The sequence below is a fragment of the Mus caroli genome, unplaced genomic scaffold (genome assembly GCF_978045245.1).
Source record: "Mus caroli unplaced genomic scaffold, Mus_caroli_1 scaffold_12, whole genome shotgun sequence".
Classification (NCBI taxonomy): domain Eukaryota; kingdom Metazoa; phylum Chordata; class Mammalia; order Rodentia; family Muridae; genus Mus; species Mus caroli.
Genome location: NW_028227267.1, coordinates 111447160 through 111454713, shown reverse-complemented (window position 1 = coordinate 111454713; position 7554 = coordinate 111447160).

Genomic DNA, 7554 nt, shown 5'->3' with positions numbered 1-7554 from the left:
TTTGAAAGTTGCACTAAATGCATTTTGCATTATGCTATGTTTAAGTATGGTCCCCATAGACTCATGTTTTTGAACAAGTCTATGGGGACCAGGGAGTGGAATGTGATGGTTTGTATATCCTTGGACCAGGGAGTAGCACCATCTGAAGGTGTGGCCTTGTTGGAATAGGTGTGACCTGGTTGGAATGGGTGTGTCACTGTGGGTGTGGGTATAAGATCCTCACCCTAGTTGCCTGGAAGTCAGTCTTCCACTAGCAGCCTTTGGATGAAGACATAGATCTCTTAGCTCCTCCTGTGCCATGCCTGCCTGGATACTACCATGCTCCCATCTTGATAATAATGGACTGAACCTCTGAACCTGTAAGCCAGCCCTAATTAAATGTTGCTTTTTATAAGACTTGCCTTGGTCATGGTGTCTGTTCACAGCAGTAAAACCCTAACTAAGACACCTGCTCAGTCAGTCAACAGGTTCTCCAAGGCAGGAGTAAGGATTGCAAAGAAAGCAACAATTAGACAGTACTGCACCATGGCCTCAGGCAATTCTGAGACTGAAGGGAGAGTTATTTTTTCCCAATCCACTTTTATACTATTTTAATTACATGCAAGTAATAAGGGCCAGCAGTACAATGAACACAAATAGTCAAGGAACAAGCAAGAGAATAAGCAAAATCATGTGATTACTCCCATGATCACTGTTTCTAAGAGCTTTTCAGGATGACCAAAATATCTGAGCTTACTTCTTTGTCCAACCTCAAAATCAGATTCTTGCCTGAAGCCTCCTTCTTTTCTTCTACCTGAAAATTAAGATTCCTGCCTGAACTTACTTCCCTGTTCTAGCCTAAAATTAGATTCCTGCTTGAGCTTACTTCCTTGTCATGGCCTAATGTCAGATTTCTGCCTGAAGCCCATTTCCTTATCCTTGTCCAATGTCAGATTCCTGCCAAGTACCCTTTCCCCCCAAAGCTCCCACACCATCCCCAATTAAATATTATTCTTTATAAGAGTTGCCTTGGTCATGGTGTCTGTTCACAGCATTAAAACCCTAACCAAGTCACCAACCCAGCCACAAAATATTTGATCTATAATCTGTCCTGTCCACACAATGTGTGAGAGTAATGGCACAGAGCTCTTGAGAATAGACAACCAATATCTGATTTGACTTAAGGATAATGCCATGAGATGGAACACTTGTAGGATGCTGCTTGGGTGACTAAAACTCAGAACCTAGATATCCCAGAGACCTAGGGTAAAACCAAATATTAGTAGTCTATAAAATAAGGAACAACAAATGGACTCCTAATGATATTCTTCTATACTCATACACTAGTATCTTATTCAGCCATAATCAGAAAACCATGCTCCTGCAGGAAGTGGCGGCAAATAAATACAGAGACCTATCTCCAAGAAAGAGATCTTAGAACACCAAGCAGTAAATGTGATGTTTTCATCAAATCTATACTCTTGGAGCTCAGGCAACCCCATAGAAGAGGAGGCATAAAGAGTATCAGGGCCAAAGGGGATGGAGAACAGCAGGAGAACAAGATCCTCTCAATCAACCGAGCAAAGCTCATAAGAACTCACAGAGATTAAAACATCAAGCACAGTGCCTATATGGGTCTGTACCAGGTCCTCTCTGAATATATTATAGCTTTTGGTTGAACATTTATATTAGTCAGGGTTCCCTAAAGTCACCAAACTTATGGAATGTCTCCATAAATTAAGGGAAATGACTGGAATGACCCACAATCAACAGAGCACCTAACCCCAACGATGGAGAGCTGTGAATGGGAAGTCAAAGAATCAAGTAGTTGCTCAGGGGCTAAGTGTTTCAGCTGGCCTTCTCTACAAGCTGGAGCTCTGAAGAAGGAGGTGCCAAGGAACGGATATGGTGGCAAGTAAGTGCAAGCAGGAAAAGAAGAAACCCTTTCTTCCTCCAATGTCCTTATGTAGGCCTCCAGCAGAAGGTATGGCCCAGATTGAAGGTCTGTGCCACCATGCATGGATCTGGAACTTGTTCTGTCCCAGACTTGCCTTGGACTCAGGGATCTTCTTGACTCTGTAGCCTGGGGTTAAAGACTTGTTTCATCCCATATCAAGATATGGGTCGGAAGTCTGTTCCTTCCAGCCTCAAGATCTGGATCAGAGGCATGCCCCCCATTTCTGGATTGCAGTTCATTCTAGATGAAGTCAAATTGACAACCAGGAGTAGCCTTCACAGTATTTTTATGGCACTTCTGATAATGTAAATCAGAGGGCCTTTTATTTTTCCACCCTCCCTTGGAGGTTTTTCCTTCTGTTCTGACTTGTCTAACTTTGATCTGATGGCTTTTGTTTTATTTTATTTTATTTTATTTTATTTTATTTTACTTTATTTTATTTTATTTTATTTTATTTTGTTATGTTTGGTTTTTATCTTCCTTTTTAAAATAAATTTTATTTATTTATATTTAAATTGTTGTCTCCCATTTCCAGTTCTCTCTCCCAGAGTTCTTTACCTCCTCTCCCCTCCCCTTTGCCTCTGAGGATGTTCCCCAACCCTCCAACCCCCCAACTCCCCACCTTACCTTAGTTCCCTCTACAGCATCCCTCTTCACCAGGATATCAAGTCTCTACAGGATTAGGTACATCCTCTCCTACTGAGGAGTCATTCCTCTGTTACCTATGTGCTCTGGGCCACAGACCAGCCAATGTATGTTCTTTGGCTGGTGCCTCAGTCTCTGTGAGTTCCCATGCCCTCTGGGTTAATTGACACTGCTGGTCTTTCCAAGGAGTTGCCATCTACTTCTGTTCTTTCAATCCTTTGAAGCCCCAACAGGTGTCCCTGACCTCAGTCCAATGGTTACCTATAAGTATCTGCATCTGTCTCAGTCAATTGTTCATAAAGCCTCTCAGAGGACAGCCATGCTAGGCTCCTGTTTGCAAGCATCAGTAGTAGGGTGAGGCTTTGGTGCCTGAGCATGGGATGGATGCCAAGTTTGGCTGGCCACTGGATGGCCATTCCTAAAATTTCTGCTCGATTTTTCTCCCTGCATTTCATTTAGACAGGAACAATTCTGGGTCAAAATTTTTGAAGGTGGATGAGTGACCCTATCCCTCCAGTGGGGATCCCTGTCTATCTAACGGAAATTGTCTCTTTAGGTTATCTCTCCACTATAAGACATTTCTGCTATGGTCATCCTCATTGATTCCTGGGAGTCTCTCACATCTCAGGTATCTGGGACTTTCTAGAGGGTTCACCCACTTCCACTCCAACAACTGCCTATTTCCATTCATTCTTATGCCTCTCTAGGCTTCTCTCCTGTCTCCTCCCATATCAGATTCTCCCACCCTTCACTTCCCTCTCCTCTCTTCTACCCATTGTCTCTCACTCCCTCTACCTCTCATGACTGTTTTGCTCTTCTAACTAGGATTGAAGCATCCTCACTTAGGCCTTCCTTCTTGTTAAACTTTTTATGGTCTGTGGGTTGTGTCATGTTTATTCTGTATTTTGGCAAATATCTACTTGTCAGTGAGTTCATACCATGAATGACCTTGGTTCTTGGTTACCTCACTCAGGATGATATTTTCTAGTTCCATCAATTTGCCTACAAAATTAACTTGTCCTCATTTTTAATAGATGAACTTCCATTGGGCAAGTTGACCACATATTCTGTATCCATTCTTTGGTTGAGAAACATCTGAGTTGTTTCTAGTTTCTGTCTATCACAAATAAGGCTGTCATGAACATAGTGGAGCATACGTCCTTGTAGTATGGTAGAGCATCTTTGTGACCCAGGAGTGGTATAGCTGTGTAGAACTATTTACATTTTTCAGGGGAATCACCAGATTGATTTCCTGATTTCCAGAGTGGTTGTACCACCTTGCAATGCCACCAACAATGGAGGAGTGTTCCTCTTCCTCCACATCTTCACCAGCATGTACTGTCACTTGTGTTTCTGATCTTAGCCATTCTGATTGGTGTAAGGTAGAATCTCTGGTTCATTTTGATTTCCATTTCCCTGAGGACTAAGAACTCTGAACATCTCTTTAAGTGCTTCTCAGCTATTCAAGAAAGACAAAAAGGGAGTGGATGTCAGTGGGGATTGTAGTGAGAAGACACTGGAGGAACAGAGGGAAGGAAAACTGCAGTCGGGATATGTTTTATGAGAAAAGAATCTATTTTCCATACAAAGAAAGAAAAAAACTACAAATATATTTACTTTATTATTTATTAATTAAAGTTCAAAAGAAAGAAAAGTATTTACCAAATGATCACTAAACCTTTTCTACATTTTCAATTAAAAATAGATATTATTTTAGATATTATTAAGCAAGATCTTTTTATTTACTTTAAATACACAATTGTGCTGGTAGGGACTATGAAAGCACATAGAGAAAGAACATAGTGAAATAGTACTCATTGGAATTATTGTTATTAGAATTACACAAAGTGGTCTGGGTACATAAGGTTTTCATAAATTGCAAGCCCTCAAAATCAAAGAGAGAGAGAGAGAAAGAGAAAGTGGATCTAATTAAGTAACCACTTCATTACTGAGAATTTAAAGTATATTGTTTGCTTCAATTTTGTGGCAGGGTTATTCTCTAATGGACACATTTACTAAAATGCTCACTCTAAAAGAGCCAATTTTTACTGAATTACCCTTAGAAATTTTTAGACAAAGAAGTCTGTAAAAATCACATATGCCCTGATGAAAGAGACTTTGGGGAAGTGATGGAGAAGAGACCTAGAGGATAAGGTGGTAACCTGAGTAGCTTTCATTGTCCCCATTTTATATGTGGTTGTCATAGTGTATAGGTTCATCCACAACATCAAAACAAAGTGCTCTAGTGGAGGACTACAAGTTTTACTAGCCGCTTTTCTGGCAATTATGTCTATACAATACTATATTATTGAATTGGCCTTTCTCTAAACTTTCTGTAAACACAATATAATGCATAGGTTTTCACATCACGTAGAATGGTACCAGAAGTAAGCCTGTAAAAACAGAGATGATATAAACCAAAAGAGTAAGGCTCATTTTCTGAGATTCAAATTTGAAACATAGCAATGCTTGATTATATGGATGTTAATTACATTCATTAATATACCCATTGGTATGACACCAAGATAGAAAAGAAGAAATTTTACTTCAATGAACTAAAGGGCCAGTGAAAGGACTACATTGCTGCAAGGAAGCACCTCTATTAGCTATTGCAGCTGACAGACAAAACAGAGACAGGTACCTGTATTTTGTGTGGGGATGAAAAAAAAAATAGACAAGCATATCCCAGGTGGCAAAATGAAAAAAAAAAAAAGAAAGAAAAAAAGAGAAAGAAAACTTTATCCCTGAGTATTCTAGGTCATATATTTAGCACATCATCCAGATAATTTAATTTGCCAAAGTATATGATAAATAAAAGTCACTAATGGGGTGCTTCTCTAATTAGTAACCCAGAGTTCATCTCACTAATGGAGTGTTTTGCCAGTGTGCAACTGCCACAAATGGAAGCAAATAATTGATGTTTCTCAACACTTCACAAAACTGGAACATAAGCAATTTAATCTTCCTTGACAAAAACACTAAGAATACTGTCACAGTCCTATTTGAGAAACGGTTAATGGGGGTAAATTTAAGGTATGTATGCAGAGTCATCATGTGTGCAGAATCATCATGTATGCAGAATCATCATGTATGTAGAAGCTTCTGGAATTTGGAAAATATAGATAGTTTGATTTTGGTGCTCTCTAGGGATCAGAAAAGAGGATCTAAGGCAATATCATTCATTCATTTATTCTTATGCTATCAGATTATCAGAAACAAAATCTCACAGCGATTGCTTACTCAGTTGAGTGAATGTAAGCCCACTAACACAGACTTATAATACCATGTGAAATCATGATACTGAAATTTGGACTTTTCCTGGAAATCTAAAATGATAAAGGTAAATAAAATTAAAAATGAAATTGGTTTCCCATTAATCCACTCTTGTAGATAATGGTGGCAATTTTATTAAGAAAATTGTGGTGGTAAATTCTAGGATTTTAACAGTACAAGAACCGAACTGAATCTTTTACCTATTCCTTAACCCTCACAGATGCCCAGAGAAAACTCATTTATAAAACATAGGGATTATAAGATTTATGCTGAAGCAACTTCAGACCATAAATTACTTACTAGAAAATGCTACCTAAAGATATATTGTTTTACATACATAGATATGCATATATAAATTAGATCATTTTGCCATAATAAGTAATGTTAATATTTTAGGAAAATATTCCTTTGGTCCAATTCTTTACAGATTATAGATCATTGGACAGATGTTTCACTGTTTAATACTGGAGCTGAAAAACACACTATGGCTTATCATAAATAAATCAGATATAGCTAGAAATAGGTAGAGAGACAGCTAAAGAAAAAAAGATATAATATTTCCTTTTGAGTGTTGTTTAAATTAGCCATAAATATATATCTGACATTTTATTGTATATACTTATAAAAGGGAATAATCTCATAATTATGATTAGAAAAAAGATCATCAATCAACAAAAAAATAAATGCATTGTATTATTTTGTACCAAATATCCAAGATTTAATTTCTTTTGTTTCATTAATTAATTACATTAGTTTACATTCCAATCAAAGCTTCCTTTACCTCTTCTCCTCCCAGTCCCTTCCCTCTCTCCACTCCCTCCTCCCTTTCTCCTCAGAGAAGGGGATGCCTTTCATAGATATCAACCTGCCTCCTTAGCATATCAGGTTCCAGTAACACTAGGTGTATCTTCTATTGAGTCTAGACAAGGCAGCCTGTTAGGGCAAAGGAATAAAAAGGCAGGCAATAGAGTCAGAGACAGTCCTTGCTGTAGCTGTTAGGGGACATACATGAAGAATGAAATGCCTTACTGTTATGTACAGAGTGCCTAGGTCTGTCCAATGATGCCTCTGAATCTTTCAATCCTCCTCCTCTTCCACAAAATTCCCTGAGACACACAGGATGTTTGGCTATGGGTCTCTGTATCTGGATTCATCAGCTGCTAGGTGAGGTCTCTCTGATGACAGTTATGCTTGGCTCTTGTCTGCAAATAATAGCAGAACATCATTAATAGTGTCAGAAGTGGGATTTCTCTCTTGGTATGGCTCTCAGGTTGGGCTAGTCATTGACTGGCCATTCATTCAATTTCTGGTTCATCTTTATTTCTGTATATCTTGTAGGCAGGACAAATTATGGGCAGAAGTGTTTATGGTTGGGTTGGTGCCCCTATCGCTCCACTGGAAGTCTTGTTTGGTTATAGGAAGTGGTCAATTCAGGTTCTATATCACCTGTTGCTAGGAGTCTTAGATAAGGCCACCACCTTCATAGGTTCCAGGGATTTTCCCTTGTTATATGTTTCTGGCTCATCCACACCACCCATGGAATTTTATTTCTTTCTCCCTCCATCCTCCTCACACTTGATCTCTACTGTTCCTCTCCCTAGCCTCTCTCCCACAGAGTTCTCTCCCTCGGTCTACCTCCAATGTCTATTTTATTTCCCCTTCTCTGTGAGATTCACACATCCTCTCTTAGGCCCTCATTG